This window comes from Rhamphochromis longiceps, linkage group LG19, assembly GCF_057381845.1.
Source record: "Rhamphochromis longiceps isolate RC_006_pf linkage group LG19, R_longiceps_female_GT1.1, whole genome shotgun sequence".
NCBI classification, from domain to species: domain Eukaryota; kingdom Metazoa; phylum Chordata; class Actinopteri; order Cichliformes; family Cichlidae; genus Rhamphochromis; species Rhamphochromis longiceps.
Window position 1 is genome coordinate 24,398,519 of NC_140575.1, and position 23,204 is coordinate 24,421,722.

General features: G+C 41.5%; 1 long non-coding RNA gene across 2 annotated transcripts; it reads left to right on the plus strand.

The window, feature by feature from the left end:
• Nucleotides 1-12,128: 12,128 nt before the first annotated feature.
• Nucleotides 12,129-21,224, plus strand: LOC146646824 (uncharacterized). Of its 2 annotated transcripts, none has more exons than XR_014908846.1 (3): nucleotides 12,129-12,247; nucleotides 14,423-20,732; nucleotides 20,800-21,224. It is a non-coding gene; the product is annotated as an uncharacterized LOC146646824 (long non-coding RNA). The 2 variants fall into 2 exon arrangements; XR_014908845.1 differs by having other exon boundaries at nucleotides 12,130-12,251.
• Nucleotides 21,225-23,204: the final 1,980 nt, after the last annotated feature.

The following is a 23,204-nucleotide window of genomic DNA, read 5'->3' on the forward strand; positions in this document are numbered from 1 at the left end:
AGGGAAGAATAGATGGCAGGAAAAAAACGCAAGGTAACAAGAGAAGAAGAGAAACGGGGTGCCTGCGACAGATGGAGAGGTGGAGGAAGAGAGTGAAAGGGAGAAAGACAGATAGATGAAGAGCGATGGAGGGATGGTGCCGACTGCTTCATCTCTACTATCAGATGAGGAGGAGGTCGGGTGCAGTAAAGGCAACTCAAGGTCAGGCTAAAGGGGGGAAATGAGTCAGTGAATTAAGCAACTCAAAATAATCCCATCAAGAGTCAGTATTTAATTAAAGTTCTTTTTACATAGTCACTTGTTTCTCAGCACCAAAGACATTTTTCCCATCGCATATCTGTTTCCCATGGCATAACTCTTTCCCACACTTACATAGGAATGAAAAACTTCTCTTTAAACCAGACTCAATGGCTTGTTTCACTCTTATCAGCCTGTCGAGTCTCTGTGGTTTCTCGGCTGTGAAAGCTCGCTGCTGTTCTGCTCCGACGAGGGCGCGGAGTAAGGGAAGGGGGGGGAGTTCCCAAGTCCTCGGTGCCTGCCTCCCTTCACTGCCCTGGGGCTCAACACCAGCCGCTCGACCAGCAGACCTCTGAGACTTTTTTGCCACCCAAGCGTCCAAATAATGCCTGCAAACATGCAAGCCGAGAATGGGCCCTGTTTACAGGGCCGCAAAGGCACTCCTTCAAAGATAAATTCTATCAATTAATCTATTTTTCAAGTGGGAGAAAGAGCAGCGTTTTTGTGGCGTTAGCCTGTGTGATGGACTGATCTTCAGAGAGCTCAAAGGAGTGTCAAATGCACTGTACTGATAAGGCTGGGGGCAGGAGAGGAGGGAGTGAGGTGGTGGGGATGCTGAAGCTGATTAGCTGATTAGGTGACGAGGGCTTCTTCTGAGCTCTTTAATTTGCTCGACCAGAAAAGAAAAGTAATTAATCTCAAACTTCCAAGACCTCTTGGGGCCTTCAAAAGCACACCGAGAGCGAAAATCAACAAAAACAGCAAGCCTTATTGTGAAAGTCTGTTTATTAGCCAAATTGGCTGATTGTTTTGTTTGCAAAATCCCACATTTAAGCCACGCAGATAATCTTGAGGGTGTTGGGGTTTTTTTTTGTCTCTCTCTCTCTTCTGAAGCTTGTGCTCACATCTGCTTCTGCTTCTGCTGCACCGCCAAAGATGAAGCTATGTGGTAATTTTACAAAAATGCGCTTGGCATTTTCACAGAGGTTGATAACTTGTCCACAAAATAAGTCTTTTGAGCTGCTGAAAGGAGAAAAGAGGCAGCAGTGAACTGATCGAGATGAACTCAGAGCGATTTTTAAAAGAAAAACAGGTATTTCTTCTTGGTGTTTATCTTCTGTCTGCATCCCATAATAAGACAGCATCTTTTAAAACGACTGCCAGAAAAAGGGAAAAAAAGGAGTGAAGGACAAAGGAGGGGATTTATTCAAATTATACCAGCGATGAAGGGAATAAGTTGAGGAAAGAAGAAAATAAAAAACAAAAGATTGTGATGGAAAAAGGTTAGGAGAAGGAGGGTGATAGACGAGATACATGAAAAAGAGATGGAAAAAAAGAGGAAACGAGGATGAAGAATGATTACAAGACGGAGGGACGCTGTGATAGAACAAGACGAGGACAAAAGAGATGAGAAAAAAGAACGGAGAGATGGAGAGAGGATGTCCCCCGTTGTTTCTGGCCAGTAAAGGTTTCATTACACCATGCGATAACGGCAGCTGGAGATCATCTGTGAAATCTAGACCACTCCGTTATCCCACCACTTCCCGTATAACAATGCTGTTTACTGCTGTATCGCTTTACCCTAACAGTAACCTACCTCTTCAAATTACACCCTCAGTGCACAGGCACAACAGCAGGCCCACAATGAAAGTTGCAGCTGATAAGGAAACGGTACACACCGACAAGCATACACGTGGAAACGGATCCATACAGAAACTTTGGTGCAGAGTTTAGGAATCCTTCAAGCTACATAAATCTCAGGTGACAGCAGTTGTTTGCATGCAGAGTTCTCGGAGTTCAAAATTGCTTTTATATGTAGACAATAGCTTACAGAGTGAAAAACTAGATTGAATTTGAAGTATCCCATTTTTGTCTCTTTCGCATATAAACGTCAAATCCCCCTTACACAAGCCTGAATATGCAAGTTGGAGTAACTCGAAGGGAACTGGGATACTTTTACACAGGTTTCCAGATTCTGGTGACCAGTGTTGGGACTAGTTACTGTAACGCGTTACTTAATAACGCGTTACAGTAACTACGTTATTATTGTGGTAACGAGCACGGTAACTAGTTATTATGCCAAAACCGGGAACGCGTTACTCGTTACTGTGATTTAGATAGGCTCGTTACTCGTTACTTCGTGTGATGGCTATCGCGGAGCTTCCACAGATTCAATAACATTAGCAAGTGGAGGAAGCCAGCAGGTGGATGAAGGAAAAGGGAGGCAAGAGGAGAGACCCGAGGCGGCCGCCGGTCCGAGTGTCAGGTGAACTGAACTTCAGGTAAGAAGTTACGACCTGCAGTCCATCTGGGTCAGATATGAACCAAGTTTAGGTGGAGTTTATTTTCGTTATGCTGACTTTTTCGTACTGCGTGCTAGCTAGCATGACGGAGTTTCTATACAGCTGGGTGGTGCTATGATGTTACTGATGTTGAACTTTATTTTGTTCATAAGTTATTAGATTTGCCAACCGTCCCGTCTGGTATTCAGAGAAAATATTACGCGTTTCTTATTGAGGTGAAAAGGAACAGTTTTTCCCGTAATTCAGCTACAATGGAAAAGGCACAAAGCTGGAGTTATTCTGTGTTTACGCTGCACAGCTGCCTCTTCTTCTCTCATTCTCTCCCCTCTCTCTCCTGTTGCTACTTCAATCATGAAACTGATCAATGATCAGCTGATCGTCTCTCTTGTTTGTTTATCGCCCACTTTGCGCCAGAAAGAAGAAACCAGCGGATGTCGCGGTAAACAACAGCAGCACGTTTAAGCTTGATCAGCTGTTGTTAGAATTTATTTAATATTAATTTCTAGTATCAGCTGATGTTTGCTGGAGCCACAGCTGTAAAGCTGCTGGTCATGATATGATTTGGTTATGTGGTGAGAGGGAAACATGAAGATGAAACCAGGAGACGTCCTTACTGGATCATCAGAGCTGTGATGGAGAAACAGGTTTACCTTTTAGGTGACATGAATGAGTTGAAGGGAAGTTATGAACTGTTTCTGAGAGACAAATAACCCCAGGATCCTTTTTTAGGTAGCTGACAGCTGGTAACTGTGCAGGGGCGGGTCTAGCAAAGTGTTGCCAGGGGGGCAGGTAGGGCATTAACAGGGAGAGGGGGGCAGAAGGAAATACTTTCTTATTCTCATTTAAAATGTCTCACTTTTAAAAAAATAATTATCTGAGTCTTTATTATCTGAGGCAACAAACAATTGATAGATTGATACATATATACCATCAGAACAGTGTACATCACTGTCACAACAGTGTTTATTTTCATTCAAAGGCTTTATGATTTTTCCTATAATGGCGGCCGGTCTCTAGTCAAAATGCCCGGGACGATTTTCTGTCCCAGTCCAGCCCTGTATGCAGCTCATCTGCAGTCTGCTGTTACCTACATCTTCCTATTCAGAAGGCAGAATTTCCGAGTTCTGAGTACAATCAAAGCACCACGACTGCAGTTTTTGTGTTGGATGTAAAAAGCAGGCTAGGATAGAATCAGGCGTGGGATTTCTCTCGTGGAAATGTGCACATTATTTTTTCCTTTCTATTGGTAGGTGGCACAGTGCACTTGTGGCAAGTAAGCAAGCTAGAAGACTGGCAGTCTGGCTGGGTATCCAGTTACGGAAGCAACACATTAACAAGAGAATTCTGAGAAAAACCAAAGTTACTTTCCCTAGTAACTAGTTACTCTGAAAGTAATGAGTAACTTGAAGTAACTGAGTTACTTTTGATAGAAGTAACTAGTAATGTAACTAAGTTACTATTTTAAAGTAACTTACCCAACACTGCTGGTGACACACCTGCGCATAATGCAAGTTGAGTTTAGCAATAGAAACACAATGGAAACTTGTCACTGTCACGACAACTAAGGCATCAGTCACACAGGCCCAGATACCCGTCTGCCTTGGCAACCTCCAGTGGCTAGGGAAAAATGTGTGTTCTTCCTGATCGTCGCATTCCCTGCTCCTACACTGCAAATGTTGGGACTCTGTGAATTAACAGCATTAAAGCTGCATTTTGAGTCCTTGCTTCCTGAAGAGTGCACAGTCTTCCTTCCACACTGTCATTCTGTGACACTTACTGCAATCCATCAGGTTGAGATTCCCTAATGCTGCCTCTTATTGGAGGATGATTTGTTTTCCTTTTTAGGATGTTAAAGGCTGGATTGATATGATTTTGTGAAGTACAGTATTTAGCCCATATGTCACACTCACAGAGAGATACTGTATATCTAACAATAAAGTCTGTGTTTTGGGTGAAATCATATTTGTATTAAAACATTTGGCCAGCTACATATAAATTTCCCATACTGCATTACTGTGTACACACAGCACACAAAAGCATGGAAATTACACATTCTGTGTCCTTCAGCACTAACATAGTGACAGACAGCTGCAGACTCTCTCATCCACATCTATGACCGATTTAAAATCTTCTTTCATGTTCACTCTGTGGTCCTGCAGGAGCACAGGAGGAACATGTAAACCTTAATGGTCAGGGACCAGTTGCTTTGGACTTTTGAGTTATTACTGAAGAGTTTTCCATTTGTTTTCACTGTTAAATGGTAAATGGCCTGTATTTATATAGCGCTTTACTAGTCCCTAAGGACCCCAAAGCGCTTTACATATCCAGTCATCCACCCATTCACGCACACATTCACACACTGGTGATGGCAAGCTACATTGTAGCCACAGCCACCCTGGGGCACTGACAGAGGCGAGGCTGCCGGACACTGGCGCCACCGGGCCCTCTGACCACCACCAGTAGGCAACGGGTGAAGCGTCTTGCCCAAGGACACAACGACCGAGACTGTCCAAGCCGGGGCTCGAACCGGCAACCTTCCAATTACAAGGCAAACTCCCAACTCTTGAGCCACAATCGCTCGTTGATCTAGTGTTCTGTTAATTTTATGTTATGTTGTGATTTAGTTTATTCCAGTTTCGAGCTCTTCTTGTTTCAGGTAGCTGTTCATTTTCTTGTTTTATTCTAGATTCTTTTTGTGTCTTTTTGTTTTACTTCCAGCTATAGTTTTGATTATGTTCAACTGTACCCCGTTCCTCACATCTCTGCACCTTTCCAGTCACTGTTCTGTGAATAAATAGTCTAGTTTTCCCCTTGTCCTTTATTGTAGTGCCTGTTTATCTTACCCTGTTTGTCCTCTGTGGCCCAGGCTTCCTGCATGCTTTTGGATTTATATTTAAACTTGTTTTGCTTGGTTATTCCGGACTTCACCTTTCAATCTAATAAAATTTTGCCTTTTGTTCATCTACCTGCTTTGATTTCTGCATTTTGGTCCATTTCTAAACTGAAACGTAACACAAACTCATCACAGGAGATTTGAACCCAGAAGCATTGAGCTCTGAGGAACAATGAGAATTCCTAAAACCAAGATCACTGTGAGAATGTGCATACCATAAGCACCACTTTTTAATTTCACTGTGAATTTTAAGGGTACTATATACTGTGTTTCATATAAAGTATATTTACACCCACCATATTCATGCGAGCATTACTGTGTGTTTGAGCTTCACATCCTGAGCTCGGAAGCTTTAGCTTTCACAGATTAACAGCCATCACCTCAGGTCCTATTCACAGCAATGATGATCTCTGCTTAAGACTTCAGTAGACATTTATCTCTTCCTCATTCAGCACACACACATACACCTGATTCCAGGAAGATTTATATGTGTGGGTGAGAATATCTTCATATAAAATGAATAGTAACCATGTCTGGCAGGCTATTCATGCTGCATGCACATACTGTATGCATGGTGTGTGTGTTTGTGTGTGTTTGTGTGTGTGTGTATGTGCCAAGATGAAATGACTTTGACTGCATTTTCCACACAGCAGATAAGGATCAGAGGCTGCCTGATAGTAGGAATTAGGAGCAGGGATCCCATTGATCTCTAATGGACCGCTACAAGCAGTCTGAGAGCCCATCACTGTATCCAAGGAAACACGACCCCACGCTTACACACGCTGACACACGAACGCACACGCTCACACAAAGCAAATAAGACAGACACACCCGCTTGTGTTATGAATGCAAGAAATGTTTCTGCTGGTATTAGGTTACACGGCCAAAACGCCCCCAGAATCAATGATGAAGGCTTAATTACGAAGGGTGAGGGATGAAATTGTTTGTGTGTGTGTGTGTGTGTGTCGCATCTGTATATGTACTCACATACCAATATTTTTTTGCTGCAGACAAAGTAAATCTGAGAGGAAGCTAGTGTTTCAAGGCTGGACGTTTGAGTAAAAATAGAAGGTCAGTGGACCATATTGCCTGGTTGTCCCAATCCTTAGCTTTTTAGACAGAGGACACAAAATCAAATTACCCTTTCTCTTTCATGTACACACACAGACAGCAATCCACAAGCCCAGGGTAAAGAGACGGTGAAAGATGGCCTCTCAAACTTCTTGATATTGTGTCTCTTGTCTCTCATTGCAGATGAAATGAATGTATCCCTCCTGCTTCTCTCCTCCTTGCTGCCGCTTGCTTTCTCTTGTTTTCTGCCCTACTGGGCACATCTATTACCCTCTGGTGAATGACACTGGGAATCCTATCTGTGCTTACTACTCTCACTGTACGGTGTCAGCAATTCATCCTACATCTAAACCTCAGGGTTGCGTGATCTGCTTCAATAGGGCGCTGTTAATCTCTGCAGGACCAATTATAAAAGCATTATTGGAGAGGCCTTTCACGGGAAGGTTACATTCAGTGTCCAGGTATTCTGCATGGTTTCAATGAGCACTGCAAGTGCAATTTGATATAATGAGCAATGTTTTATGAGGTTAACGTAGAAAAGGTGTCTTTCAATTTTAGATTTAATTGGATTTTCATTTTTATCTTGTTATCTTCCTGAGATTGGGATGTCTAGAAAGAAACATCATAGAAGAAATACACAAATAACTTAACGTACATTTTCCAGGAAATTAACTTATCTTTCTTATTTCATACTTATTCTCTGTTGTGAGTCAGACTAGACAATTGGAACAGCTCTGATTTGCTAAATCCAGGTGCTATCACCTCTTAAGCTTATACATGCACATTATATCATGTCTGTTTATCCAAAGTGTCCAAGTGGCAAACTGCCTTTTCCGTGGTCTCAATTTCTTTGTCACAGTTGATCAATTTTGTTGTGAGCTTCGAGTAGGTTTAAGTTGAAGAAAAGAAATTTACTGGCTGATAAATCAACTCGCTGGTTCCTCATTTAAAATTTTAACATCCATGTATATTACCCTGGCATGATATAATAGCTATTGAGACCAGTGGTCGGGGCTCAAAGCTACTGACTGATCCAAGTGGATTCCCAGCTGAGCCACTAAGTGCCACTTTTGAATTCTAACTTCCACTTCTCCTCCACTTCCCTCTTAAATTACATTGACATGACATTGTGATAACCCAATACTACAATAGAAAAGGCTAATTATGAGTGTTTAAGCTCCTTTTGTAATTAACTTGGAGTTTCTTAAATTTCATCCTCCAGAAGTGTTTTTTTTTTTCCTTTCTCCAGTGACACACGTGGCAATAGTTGATCCCAGATGAACTTACAGTGAGATGTTTTCAAAGGCTGCTTTCAAGTTTGGATATCAGAGCCTTTCTTTTGCATTGAGGCTCATTTAACTGCTCAAACTCTGTGTTCAAATGGTTCTGATGAAGGAATAAAAGGATAGTGACAGTTTATCACAACCTGAGTCTCGTGTAGTTGTGGTCATTCCTCTTGAATAGCTTGCCTGGGAAGATGCCAAAACCATGATAGCATTATTTAGTATTAGCATTATTGTTAAATGATGGTTTATCAACCCTTCAGTGCTGTTTCTGGATCAGAAACAAAATCACATTGGTCACACAGGTGACTCCCTAGCAACCAGGTCACTAGAGAAAAATGTTTATCGCCTAACCGGTTGGTGAAAGGTTGGTTGCTGGCTGTCGATAGGTGACAGCTTTGGTTGTGTGGAAGACACCAACTCGTCTGCAAACACTGGCCAACTACTTGCCAAGCTGTAGTGAAACTTAAAAAGTGCAACATGAAATGCTTTCTTCTTTTTCATCTCACCCCCAACCAGTCATAAAGAATTACTGCCCCTCCCTGAGCCTGTTCCTACCTGATGTTTCTTCCTGTTGAAAGGTAGTTTTTCCTTCCCACTGTCACCAAGTGACAATGACATGAGCGGTTAATTACTCACTTGTAATTGTACTCCTAGTTTACCTGTAGGTCAGCTTTACCTCTTTTTAAGAAGCTTATAGACTCACAGCCAGATATTGAACTCTTCAGAAAAGAAGCTCTGACCAGCAAGGATTTCAGTGTAGATGTTATTGCTGATTATACCTATAAATCTGACACGCTGACAGTTACTGGCTAACTGGTGCACATAGTGGAATTGTGAATATTTAATGTACAGTGCTGTGCAAAAGTCTGGCGTCACTCCTCTATCTCTTTATTTTTGCTAAGAAAATGGGAAGTGGGTACAGCAGAGGTAAATGGGAATAAAGTATATAGAGCAAAAACAGAGTTTGTACATTTGCAATAAGCTTGAAAGGCAATATTTGGTATGACCACCTTTATTCTAACACAAGGCAAACGTTTGGCAAACTCTGTTGTAATTTCTTTTAGTATTTATGACTAGTTCTCCAGGCTTCTTGAAGGACATTTAAAGCTTTTCTTTGGATGTTGGCTGTTTTTTGTTCTGTTTTCTGTCAAGATCTTGTAAGGAGACAGTGCACCCCTTGCTAAAAAATGCCAAGGCTTCAGACAATTGCTCTTTGGGAGTCCCATTGTTGGTGTTAAAAAAACAGTTTTATGTCTGTGTAGTTTCAAATGAGGAAAGTTAAGCAGATAATGTGTTTTCGCAACAGGCTGCTAGTAACAAAGTGCCTAAAGGTGCCTTTATATGCTTGAATGATTCATAAGTAAGTGTTTAGCGGCTTTACAAACAACAAAACACTTCTCTGAAAATGGTCAGGTGCAAGGAGTGGCCTGAAAATGAGTGGAAAAGCAGCCAAAGAAAAAGTCCTTGGAAGCAAAATATAAAGAAAAGAGGTGTAGCTCGAGACTTTTGCACGTTACCGAACAACCGTCTTGTGCCAAGATGCTACATCCACTTGAAAGGTGCACAGGTTGTTCCTTCTACATAAGAAGAGAACCAAAAAAACGGTCTTTCCTTTAAGTGAAGTTTAACAGAACCTTTGGTCGGTACAGGGTTATCATAACTGACAGAATTAAGGTTCAGAATTATAAAAATCGCTCCCAAGTCCCACTGAATCATAATTACTTTTCGTGGGTATGATTTTCATGGCATAGCTCTGTTTAATTACCTTGGGTGACGAGCCGCTCAAAGGCAAACCATTACCTGTATATGCGCTCATATATATATTTTACCTCTACAAGCTTTATGGCTAACTCGAGTAAGTTCCCATTCCCTGTACTTCTCTGTGATATTACTTATCATTATTACTCTGGGATTCATATAACAAATTATTCTAATTAAGTCTCGGGTATATTCCTCACTTATTGTACATCACCAGACTTCAAGATGACTGTGACCGTTCTGCACTTTGATTGTTATCTCTTCCCATTCATCTGTGCCCTCATCTATGCCTCACTCAGCCTCTGTCTTTCACTTTCAGTCTTTTGCCACCAATTTTCTCTGCGAACGCTGCCTTAATTGAATGCGGCAGTTGTCTCCTTTTAATTTCAGAGCTTGCTAATGTCATTAATAATGTATGGATATTCTAATTAGAATCTGCCCCAGTCGCTTTACAGTGTAAACACTATTGATCATCTGTTAATTAAGTTTTAAATATCATTGACGGGACATGGAATCAGTGGCAGATATGAACACTCTCATCAGGCCTTCCCCATGCAAGTGTTCAAAATCTTACACTAATTAAGAAATACTGCTGATCCATTGTCTCGGTTCAATTTAGCCACATAGCGGTGCTCTCACTGCCACTAATGTCGCTAAACACACCCATGCAGTGTATATGCAAACATTCATTTAAGCACATAACAACTTGCTCTTAATTCAGAGTGCATAACAAAAACTGTGCTTGTCATTTAGTCAGATACGAGCCACCGCCCTTTAATTTCTGTGATGAAACAGATCTAAGAGAATTTACAAACGAAGCCAGGAGACATATGAAGCCGATCTTGCTGCTCTGCACAACAGCTGGTCTTCTAACGCTAAAGGATTAGTCCCTGATGCTACAAGAAAGTCAGTGCTACACGCTAAGATCCATCTTACAGCGCACAAACCAACCAAAGACGCACATGAACACACAGGGTTACAAACATAAATAAAGACAGGAAACGCATGGAAACAGATGTATGTTTGTGCATAAACAAAATAATATGTGATCACACATATGTATAAATATACAGTGATGTCATGGGCCCGACTAAGTGCTGCCAGTTAGAGCCACAAACAGCTAAAAGGGAATCAGCTTCAGTGCGATGGGGGCAGAGCCAAATGCATACCAAACAGGCAGGTACAGATGGCAACCTTAGGGCTAAACATACCCCAAGGGCCTGTCTGAAAGTGTGTGTGTGTGTGTGTGTGTGTGTGTGTGTGTGTGTGTGTGTGTGTGTGTGTGTGTGTGTGTGTGTGTGTGTGTGTGAGAGAGAGAGAGGTGGAGCAGCATGTGGTGAAAAACAGGAAAAGGTCAAGTGTTTGTCCAACTGCTGTCAGCCGCTCCCTCCTCCTGTCTGTATCTTCATTCTTCTCACTATTCTTGCCCACAGCTCACGCTTCTATTGAGTCTTACAGAAATTGAACAGACACACAAAAACACCTGGATGTCTCCCATTGTGCCTTACACTGGCACACAATTAACAAAATATAATCTCCATGACCACCACAGTGGCAAGTATACTCAAATGCCCTGCAGTGTCGAGGGTGCAGCTTCAGATTTAAGCCAAAGCAGGATCATGGAAACTTGACACAGGATGCAACCATGTTTACGGCCTGTTGCCGTTGAAGGTGACCAGTTTTGGAAAGTTACATTAATTACGCATGAACTGGTTAAATTGCTTAAAAGCTCTCAAAAATTGCTGTTTTTTTTTTCTGGCTAACTGCCAGAGCAGTGTCTATGTACTAGTGGGTGCAGAAAGTTGGAAAAAAAGGTTAATATTATCAAGGAAAACCCCACTTTCAACAATTACACACTGGCAAAAATAATCTTAGCTGTGTATATACAATTAAGCTGTAAGGAATGCAGCAGATATATCCTATGGCTGGAATCAATCTCTCTAGTCACCAGTCCATGATGGGGCCAAAACAGACAGAGCTACAGAACATTTAAAATCACCAATTAACCTAATATGGATGTTTCTGGGAGGAAGCTGGAGTACCTGGAGAGAATCCATGCAGGCATATGGAAAACCTGCAAATTCCACTTAGAAAGGCCCCAGCTGGCTAGCAGGTTCAAACCCATGATCATCCTGCTGTGAGGTGACAGTGCTAACCACGGCACCACCTGGCAAAAATCATCAAAATCACCTTTGTGGGTCTGTCTTAGGAGAGTGTATGTGGCTCTTAAGCAAGACTGAAACCTCCAAAATGCCTCCAAGATAAGCAACAAATTTTCTGTACAAACAAAGTGTTTGGAAACATTATCTGATTGGACAATGATCACTTTTGATAGAACGCCTAAGAATACAAAGCTGTAGCAAACCGGGCTACATCTTTACAGCAGGAGCACTGCTACATTGTTTGCAGGAGTTAACACATTTCGTGTCTTTGTGAAATTTGTTGTGTGCATGAGAGGAGAAAATTGCATCTGAACACGCAGTGAAGCTAACCAAACTGTTGTGTGACATAGGCTGTGTAACTGGTCTCTCACCTATGGGAACAGTGGAGCATCTGCTAGATACTGTTTGTTACAACAGCAGCTCCCTCGCAGATGTGGATAAGTGCCTCCAAATGCTCTGCTGAACTATCCATTGTGTTGCGCTGGAATCCAGCACAGCCCAAATGTTGCCTCTTTACTTGATTCACAGCTGACTTCTGTAAGTGAGTATCATTCTTTATCCTCCATAAGAGGAAGATTAGCTTCCACACAGATATTTTTTTATATCTGTTTCATGACAGCATGTTTCCTCTCAAGGTTGCATCTGAGGGAAGTGAAGTTCAGAACCTGTTTTTAGTTGCCAGGGAGACGAGCCTTGGCGAGGTGAATGGAAACAGTCTGCGCTATGTACTGTACAGCAACTGTCTGATTCAGTTCACAGTGAGGTGCTTTTGATGGAGGAGGCTGTTTCATTATCGTCTCTTGTCTGCTGGAATCCTGTACGGCACAAATGTTCACCTTTTTCTCTGCAGACAATTCTCACCTGAGACGGTGCAAGATTAAGCACAGAACAGATATAGGGCCTGTACCTGAGTTTATTTTTTTATTTATTTAGTGAAAGATATTGTAGCAGGGCAACCCCATGGCAGTCTCCTTCTTTAACTGTTAAAGGGCTCACAGCATCTCAGGAAAAGGATGGATCCAACTGCTTGTTTACAAAGCTCTGCTGGTTGTAGGAGAATGACAGGCTTTGTTCTGCACTTGCAAACCCCTGCTGATGTATTATGTACATTTTGTAATACAAGGCAGTTAAATGTCACTGATTATTCCTGTAAGAAAGCTGTGGCCTTGGGCACTGAAGACATCAAAGGAGTCAGAACAAGACAGTGATCTGTTGCAGTTGTTATCTGAGGACCACACAGACACTTCAGACTCAAGTTCTAATCTAGTTTCAAACCACAAAACTCTTCCAAATAACATACTTGCTGTGTGCAGGATGTTGGCACTGGTTGAAGTGAAAAATGTGTCTATAGTTCTCAGTTTGAATCTCAGTTCCTTTTACGGTCGCTAAATTAGGTCCACATCTTTTTGGACAATGACAAATTTTGGTTCTGCACGCCACAGCAGTGAATATAAAATAAAAATATCAAATAAATACTTTGGGTTTTTTTAGGAGCTAAAAATGATGGACAGTTAACTGACAAGCAGGTTCGTGTCCAGGTGACGCCTGTTCCCTCACTATTTCATAACAAATTAAGCAGGAACCAGTGGAACCAGGTCACTAGTCTTTATTGATGACAGGACTGATAGTAGAATTAGCAGCATGAATTCTGGAGTATACAGCACTATGCTCTTTGCTCAGACTCTGCAAAATGCTGGAAAACAAATGTTGCTGCAAAAGCATACTGCAAATGCAAAAGTTTCTCAAAGCAACCAAATGGGATATTCTTCAATGTGCGTCACCTGATCTCAACCCCATAGAGCATACTGTTCAGTTACTGGAGATAAAACTGAAGGTAGAGAGACCCACAAACAAGGAGGACCTGCTGTGGCTGAGTGAAGACCCGGCAGAACACTCAAGGGAGCAAACGAAGCATTTTCTGAAGCCCACAACTTCTAGAAAAGTGTGCAAAGGATTTTCTTTCAAGCATTAAAACAATTTTTATGTTTAAAATTGTTTTAGTTTGTGCAATTCCTTTATGAGCCCCTAAAAATGGGGACGTCTATAAGTCCAAAACAGTGAATGCGATATTTAGTTAAACTGCTTGAATTAAAGTTGAACATCTGCAATTCAATCACAGCTTAACTATTTGATTTAAAATCCACTGTGCTGCTGTACACCAGCAAAACTCTCATTGTTCAGATACTTATGCACCTAACCACATCTCAAACATGAAAGGCTTTACACTGTTTAGCTGTCTGCTCTGCAGCTTTACTGTTTTGGTGGAATCTCACCGCTTTCACAGCAGGCAGACAGAGATAGCCTCGACATATATGCAGTATTTAGTAGCTGTTACAGGAAAAATGATTCTATGTTTCTTTACCTTCTTTTAAATGTGCAAGCATGCCCTTTTGTCTATGGTTAGATTAGTTTAGAATTATCTTTTTAGACTTTCTCAGCAAAGACATACTGTTTTGGGACATATTGTTTTAGATTGTTTTATCTCTCACAGCTTTCTCCCAGCTCTCTGCTGACGAGACTAGCGCCACATATGGAGTTGTTTATTTTATCTGTTTTGTATTTTCTTATCCTGTTCTCACTGTCTTTCCTATAAAAAGTGCCCAGCCTCTGTACACGGGGTGAGTTGTTCTGAACAGCTTACCCGTGTGCACGTTAAAGCATAAAAAGTGATCTTGTCACATTGTGTCTTTATTTCTCCTGGGTCTTTTACAGAGTTTTCCCCCAACATTTCTTGGTCCTTCGACAGCCGGAGCGCCTCCATCGTGTCCCATCTCCGTGACCAGTCCACGTTGTTCGTCTGTCGACAGCTCACACACCAGGTGTGTGATAAAAGTCCAAGAGCGTTTAAATTCGGGTCTTGGCCAACGTCTTAGAAAGCGACCCACTGTGGTGGGACCCGATCGAGGTGGACCAGACCCGGTGACACTGACCAGGTAGATACAGACACACTGACACGATCTTGCGTAAAAGCGCGTTTTGAATTCAGGGAATTTAAAATAGCGGAAGTGGCTCGTCGACTGGTAGCTCTGGGAGCTCGTCGACTCGTAGCTTTGGAGCTCTGGGTAGCTCCCCCAGCTGGGTCTAGAGAGTAAGTAGCTCTGGGAGCTCCCCTTATCTTAAGGGTTCCGGTCGCGCGCGCGTCGAAGCTGTGAATGTGAATGTGTGTGTATTGTTTTAATTAATGGAGCAAGCTGAATTTTCACGGTCCAATAAGAGACTGAGCTGCTCCTGTGTTTTTCTTTTACTGCTATTCACTGACGTGCTGGTGAGTTGAGAGAACGGTCGAGTTCCGTCTCGTAAAGTTCACACCGCTTTTGGAAATAGTCCGAAAGTAGAAGGGCGTGTGAGCAACCACTCTCGTCTCTAATACCAGCGAAGGTGATAGCAGCTGTATTGTGTATATATTACTTAAACAAAAATAAGTAAATACATAAATAAGATGGGTAATCAAGCAAGTGAAATTAAAACTCACTCCTGCTGACGAGCAGTGGTGAGAAAAGAAAAGTCCAGACGCCGGACAAAAACAGTGTCTGTAAACTGAGAGATTTAAGAAAACAAAATATAAACAGTCAGAAGAACAGAACTCAACTGCCAGTTTAGTAAAACCAGAAGACGAGACACTGTGCAGTTCCCACAATCCTTTTAGTAAACCATCACTCACTCCTGCAGCCGCATCTGCAGCAACACCCATATCAGGAAGAACATAATAATCCCTTATTAAGTGAAAACTAGAGATCACAGTAGTTTTGTAGTAGTTTAAAAGGGTTGAAAACAGACCCCACTGAGTAGATATAAATATAAAAAGTACGAAATAAAGATGAACAAAGGGAAAGTTACAGTAGAAATTATCTTTAGAGTATTTGAAATTAATAATAGCAAGGATAACAACCTGTAAAGTGATATTAACAATGAAACACAGTTGGCATGATGACCATGCCCAGCATGTATAAAATGAATATAAAGCAAATAATTCACACGAAAATATTTTAATAAAATAAATAAGGTATATTAAGGCTGTGTCACTGTTCAGCCAAGGACAGTGTGTGAAAAGGTAACTGTCTCCACCCTGGGAAAAGGATGATTCTGCAGGTCATCTGAAGCCCTTGATGGATACAAAATAAAATATAAATAATATATTATAATAGAACTGCCTGGTCCGCCATGCAACAGAGAGAACAAATGTGACCGCAGATTGGATGAATTCTAAATTATCTGTTTGCTGAATAAGATGATCCTAACTAACAAATTGGCTCAGGAGTAGTATAGTGGTACACACTGATAAAATATTATAATATGCTATTGCTGTTATATAAGACAAAGAGGATAATATTAACAATGACATAATATTAATATGAAGAGGCACCTTAATCGGTTATGATGTGAGGTGGATAATTGTTAAGCAGTAGTCTGCATCAAGCTTAAGGTTTGCTAAAACTCAGTGTAATGACATGTGAGATGAAGACAATACAGAGAATAACTAAACTAATGAAGTGCATAGAGGCACTTGACCAGCTTGAAACCTATCATCCTAGAATGACACATTGCTGAGATATAGAGCACACCTATAATAACAACCAATAAGCAAAACCCTGTAGACAACAGCTACAACTACAGGATTGAGAAGCTGAATTAAATATGTAGACACTGCTAAGCTGATGAGCATGTTACACATTTTCTTTTCTTTTTATTTATTTGTTTCTTTTAGAGCAGAAGCTGCTGTAACACACCCAAAGAAAGACTCTAGGTCTGACCAACCGTTTCAGTCATGGGCAAAAAGATGTCAGTCAATAAAATTCTAAAAGATAATTTATTGACAAAAAATATATCAAGAGATAAAAGATAAAACAGTCCAGTGTCCCACTTAAGAATTGTATAAAAACACACAGTCCCAAGGCCAGAGCCAGCTATGCCACACAGCCAAGTTGCACCCCACATGTTGCCTTTAACAGGGTTAGAAGTTGTCCTTGGAGACCCACCACCCTGCAAGCATATAGTCAGTGGTCACTCAAGCCTCTGCAACTCTGCTGCCTTTAGGCTGTGGCATATAATAGGCCCTGGCCTGCACAGAGAGACAAAAACGACACACTTAATATAAAATTCATAGGGCAAAACCCATCCATCCCAAACATATCTGATTTCATCACATTACATACCTGCACAGAGAGACAAAACAACACAGCAGTGTTTGTAGTGTGGGCTATAAGAAGACCAGTGTATCAGTGCAATCAAGTACACCTGCCTCTAATTAGTCCAACCCCATTCCAGCCATTGGCTCACCAAAAATGTGACACACACAAAACCACTCCCAACCCAGTGCAACTTCACACAATAATATGGAGCTGAATTAACACAGGCACATTAGTCTACCATGTTACAAGCTGCATGCTATTACAAGCCAACATATGCAGACTTCTGCCTTGTTCGGGTGGCAGCATTTTTCTTTTTTCTTTTGTGTCCTGACACGTTTATGTTTTTTGTTTTTGTTTGATTATTTTGTTGGTTTTGGAAACGAATTTAAACGAACTTGTGACAATACTTGAGAATCACAGTGACACATAGTGATTAGGCATATGATTGAAAAATGCCTAGGTTTAGAGCTGTGAGCTATGAGCTGTGAGCAATGCAAAGTTAAATATATATATATTTGTATAAATGGGAAACAACCCTAACTTGAAAGTTTGAAATGTGTGAGATCCATGAATTGTTTGAAGAACTAGAAATTATCTAAAAATGCCTTAAGTGAAAATGTAGAGTTGCATCTATTCTCCCAAACCAAAAAAAAAAAAAAAAAAAAGGAGAAGAAGCATTCTGTAACTTAGAAATAAGGCTGACGTGTTGACAACACACTAAAACACTAATTCGCAGGTGGCTATCAGGAACAGAGAGGCGAGCAAAGTCACAAACACCAAGGCTGCAGACAGCCACGCAGAAACAGCAGATAACATAGAGACAACGCCTGCTAGAACCGTGGAGAGGAAGGTCACTTCCCACGAGATTGTAGGAGTAGGCCACAGAGAAATAATCCAAAACAGTTTTGAGGCAGCCACTTAAACTTACAGTTTTCAAAGGACAAATTAGTTGTAAAGTCAGCTGCAGGCCACACAACTGTACAACAATTAACTGCCCCTTTAGAACTAGTACATACAGCAAGTGGCCGCAGGTGCTTTATTAAATGCATATGACCCGTCGTGTCCAGTAACTTTGCTAGGTAGAGACGCTCTGACAAAACTTAAGATAGCAGTCATGCCATTCTTTTCTGGTATTAGCATTTGACCTTACAGCACAGGCCGAAATTGTGTAGGTTACGCAGTAACCACAGATAGTAAAATAATAGAAGCAAAACCATTTTCTTCTTCATGTTCTGCACAGAGCGCTGAGCTGATAGCTGTGATACGCGAAAGCTAAATACACAAAGATAAACAAATAACCATTTATATAGACAGCCAGTATGTTTTCTCTGCTGTGCATCATTTTGCAAAAAATCTGGAAAACCAGAGGAATGATTACACCAACCGGAAAACCAGTTCAGCATGCCAACCTCTTACAACGCCTCTTTCATTGCTACAGGCAATAACTTTGCTGACAGAGCAGCAAAACAGGCGGCACAAAAGACAAACATCACATTGATGGCAGTAAACACACATCAGATTCCACTGGATGTGTTGAAAAATGAACAAAAAGCAGCAAGCACAGCAGAGCAGGCAAAATGGCTAAAACACGGTGCAGTTCTGACAAACGACTTAATGATGTGTTATGGCAAGCCAGTGCTGCCAAAATCTCTCCACAAGATGGCGGCATTAGTGACTCATGGCTATACGCATTTGTCATCGGGGGGAATGACCTGTATTGTCAACTCTCATTTCTACACTGTAAATTTTGAAACTTCAGCAAAACAATTTGTCAGAACGTGCATGACGTGTCAAAAATATAATGCTCAGGGAAATCTGCGACCAAAAAGAGGCCGTTTTCCCACTCCACCTTATCCTTTTCACACAATTCATATGGATTTTATTGAGCTAAGCGAATGCCAAGGGTAAAAATACGCCCTAGTGGTAATAGACGTGTTCTCAAAATGGCCGGAAATCTATCCAGTGAAAAAGGCAGATGCAATTTCAGTAGCAAAGTGCCTGTGCAATCACTTCATACCCACATATGGCATCCCAGCTTTGATAAGATCAGACAACGGCACTCATTTTGTAAATGATGTCATCACTAAGGTCTCTGAAGCACTCGGTTTCAGCATAAAACACCACTGCGCTTATCACCCTCAGAGCGCAGGCCTTGTAGAGAGAACTAACGGCACTATAAAACAAAGGCTCAGGAAATGCATGGCAGAAACAGGAAGGCCGTGGCCTGAATGTTTGGGTTTAGTGAAAATGTGGATGCGCTTAACGCAAGGCTCCCATAAACTAACTCCATTTGAAATCATTCATGGCAGGCCGTTCCCACTGCCGATCACCAGTCAACCAATAGACAAAGCAATCAGAGAAAACACATTAGCAGAATGGATGTCTAAGCTATTGGAAAACAAAGAGATCATTGTACATAATCAACAACCTGATGATGTTTCTCCAGTGTCTTGCAGACTAAAGCCCGGTGACTGGGTTCTGATCAAGGTGCTCCAAAGGAAAAACTGGAGCACACCCAGGTGGGAGGGGCCATACCAAGTCCTCCTCACTACACCGACCGCTTGCAAAATTGCGGAATGACCATCCTGGATCCATCAGAGTCACTGCAGGCGAGTCAGTGAAGCCATCTAAACACAGCTGACAGCAGGCTTGCCCACTTGTTGTGATCTCGCCCGGTGGAGGGGTCAGCTTTCCTGGCCGGGGGGTCTACTCGCGACAGGAGGGTGTGTCCCGTCATCATGAGGTGGTGGCTCTTAATAACTGCAGTGGCCCTGACCATGGCCGGGCTCCTCATCTTTGCTTCCGTGAGGGACAACAAGTCACGCAATATGAAGAAAAGGCAGACACTGTATGACAAAGGACAGTACACCAAGTTTCCCCATGGCTACGCCACTAACTTTTGGTGGCAGTTTATGAACACTACAGCTCACTGGAATAATAAAACTGACTGCTATGCATGTACCCATATGCCCCTATCCTCGCAGACGTCTGGCCTGTGGCCGTACAGCATACCTGAAGATCGCAGTTGGTGTCTGTTGGGCCTGGCAACACATCCAGGCTACGGTACTCTTTGGTCCAAGGCCAACTACAGCATCCCAGCAAAAGCAACCTGGAGGTCATCATCACCCACAAATGTGAACTGTTCCGGACAGACCTACCTACTGACCTGGCCCCAAGTCTCAGACCCACTGCCTGATGTAATTCTACTGAACAAGCTGAACGCAGCGCAACTGCCAGTATGTGTGATGAACAATGGATCGCGGGCAGTGGGGGAGCTGCCTACTCACCTATCTACCGGATGCCACTACAAACAAAGACTCAGTACCAGACAGGATGTGCACGGACGGCACCAAGCAGTAAAGGAACCAGAGTTTCGCATCTGAGGAGGAGTGAAATTCTTACAGAGCTTGATCCCCGGCATTGGAGCTGCCGAGGTGCGGGATCATGTGGAGATCAACCGATATGCTCTGCTACGACGCATCAACTTTGACAAAGACCCTGGGACCGGCTTTAGCAGGAGAACAGAAGACCATCAGAACGATGGTGCTGCAGAACAGACTGACTCTAGACCTGCTAACAGCATCACAAGGAGGAGTTTGTAAGCGGAGACATTTATGAAGCTTTGCAGAATTTGACCATTCTGCAGAAATATGTCACTGACCACACATCTGGAGCAGCTACACCGCCATGTCTAAGAGTAATGATTTCAAAGATGATAACAACTACAATGACTGCTTATGTTGCCGTGCCTCAAGAAGAACAGCATCCCGTTGCAATTCTGTTAGAGGAGAACTTGTAATAACTGCTAATGAATGACGTGGTGATTAAAAATGACTTGTCAAGTGATCATGCACTGATTAACACATTAGTAGTTTATGCAGGTACAATATAAGGTTTTCATCATTTTAAACATAAGGTTTTCATCCTTTTATTTTTTGTAGTTTTCGTTTTAAATATAAGGTTTTTATCCTTTATTTTTTGTAGTTTAGTTTTATTATTTTTTCTTGTTTATTCCACTTGTTATTTCATTTACTATGATTTTCATTTACTATGATTTTCATTTACTATGATTTTCTTTGTTCTTTTTATTATTTTATTTTGTTTTATTCTTTAAACCAAATGATTTCCATTTCTGCTATGCTGACATTTTGAAAATTAAAAAATTGCTTAAGATACTTAATAAATAACCTTCACAGACAATTGTTGTATACATTTAAAATAAGTTAAAACAGGAGGGAATGTTACAGGAAAAATGATTCTATGTTTCTTTACATTCTTTTAAATGTGCAAGCATGCCCTTTTGTCTATGGTTAGATTAGTTTAGAATTATCTTTTTAGACTTTCTCAGCAAAGACATACTGTTTTGGGACATATTGTTTTATCTCTCACAGCTTTCTCCCAGCTCTCTGCTGACGAGACTAGCGCCACATATGGAGTTGTTTATTTTATCTGTTTTGTATTTTCTTATCCTGTTCTCACTGTCTTTCCTATAAAAAGTGCCCAGCCTCTGTACACGGGGTGAGTTGTTCTGAACAGCTTACCCGTGTGCACGTTAAAGCATAAAAAGTGATCTTGTCTCATTGTGTCTTTATTTCTCCTGGGTCTTTTACAGAGTTTTCCCCCAACAGTAGCTAAACAAACTCATTGCAGCAGAACCAGACACAGCATCTGCCTTCAGGTATTTTTCCCAGCACAGAAAACCCAGCTTACCCTCTATGCAGTGCACCTGGCCACCAGCAGTCTGGAGATTTTAGTTTAAGTAGCTGTTCATATAGATTTAAACAATATGCTATCAGCTGAGGTAATTTTACAGGTTCTTTCAGCTCTCTGGGGAGTCACAAAACACTTTACAACTCTATATATGCAGCAATACTCTCCAATAACCATGAATGGAATCAGCTCGCTTTGAAAGGCAATGATATTAATTCAATGATTAAGATTATTCTTATGGAGCATTATGAAACTATACAGAGTTGATAGTGATGTCTCATGTACAGTATATGTGCATGTGTAACTGCACACCTGAGAGGGGGGGGATAAGATAAAAATCTCTCAACCATTTAAAAATGCTCCATAAGAAATCATTGAGACTGAGGATGATCATCAATTAAAGGACGATTGGGTTCCCACGTTGCAGTGATTAACAAAAAACAGTTACAATGATATAATAAATTAGTCAATACCTATGAAACCGACCTATAGACATTACAGATGTTTAGGACATTGTTAATGGTATCCCTAGTTTTTCTACTATCACATGTCAAAAAGCAGCCTGGTCTTATGACAGTTCATGAAATACTGACAAAAAAGGCGATCATGTGAAGGACATGAATTTCCTTTTTTGAGGCTGTCTCCATGACTTTGAAACTAATGCAGCTATTTCAGTGAACCATATATTTTTCTCCTGACAGGACTCATCAGAAAATTGGCACAACGGAGCTTTCGAACATGTGGTAACTTTAGTAATTTAACCAAAATCACGTCCTTTTTTAACGCCTTAGCGAGTAGGTGTGCTCCCTTAATCTAACCAAAGGAAAAACAACATTAGACACAAAAATAAAAAGAAGTGGTCATATTTAGGATTCGAACTATAGTCTGTAACTTACCATAAATGTCATGGTCCTGGGTCATTTTGGCCCAGCGTTTTGTGTTTCCTTGAAGTTCATTTTTGTGCTTTGTGTTTATTCTGATTTTGTATTGGTTTAGGGTTGAACCTGTAGTTTGGTGTGTGTATTCAGCCCTACCTGTGTCTGTCCTTGGTGCTCTGTTCATGTCCCCGTGTTGTGTTGTAAATCAGTCTGTGTGTTCCTGCTTTACTTTGAAGGCTCATGTTCTGGATTTCCTATTCTATTTTGAAGGTCTGTGTCTGTTGTCATTGTGTTCAGCTTGTGTCCTCCGGTCCTCATGTGTATTAGGTTCAGCTGTTCTTCCCTCCTGTGTGTGATTACCTGATTACCTTGTGTGTGTATATTTAGTGGGTGTCGGTCTGTGTTCATTGTCGGCTCGTCTGCGTTCTATGGTGTTCCTGTCTCTGCGTCTCTCTGCCCCGCACCCCTTTTGTATGGTCTCAGGTTTGTCATTTAGTTCTCCCAGTTTAGGTTTCTTCAGTTGTTTTGTCATGCCTCACTGCCTGTTTCTGCCATTGTCACTTTGTAAATAAACATCACTCGTATCATCAGTCACTGCTGCATTTTGGGTCCTCCCTTTCCTCCACACCACACGGCTCATTCCGCCAGCCGTGACAATAAATAAAAAACTGAATATTCCTGCCTGTGGAAACGGAGGATTACAGATTATAATCCCTAAAATAAAACATTAAAAGTATGAAGTGGCTTTTACAGGGTTTTCTGGGCCGTTTCTCTTTG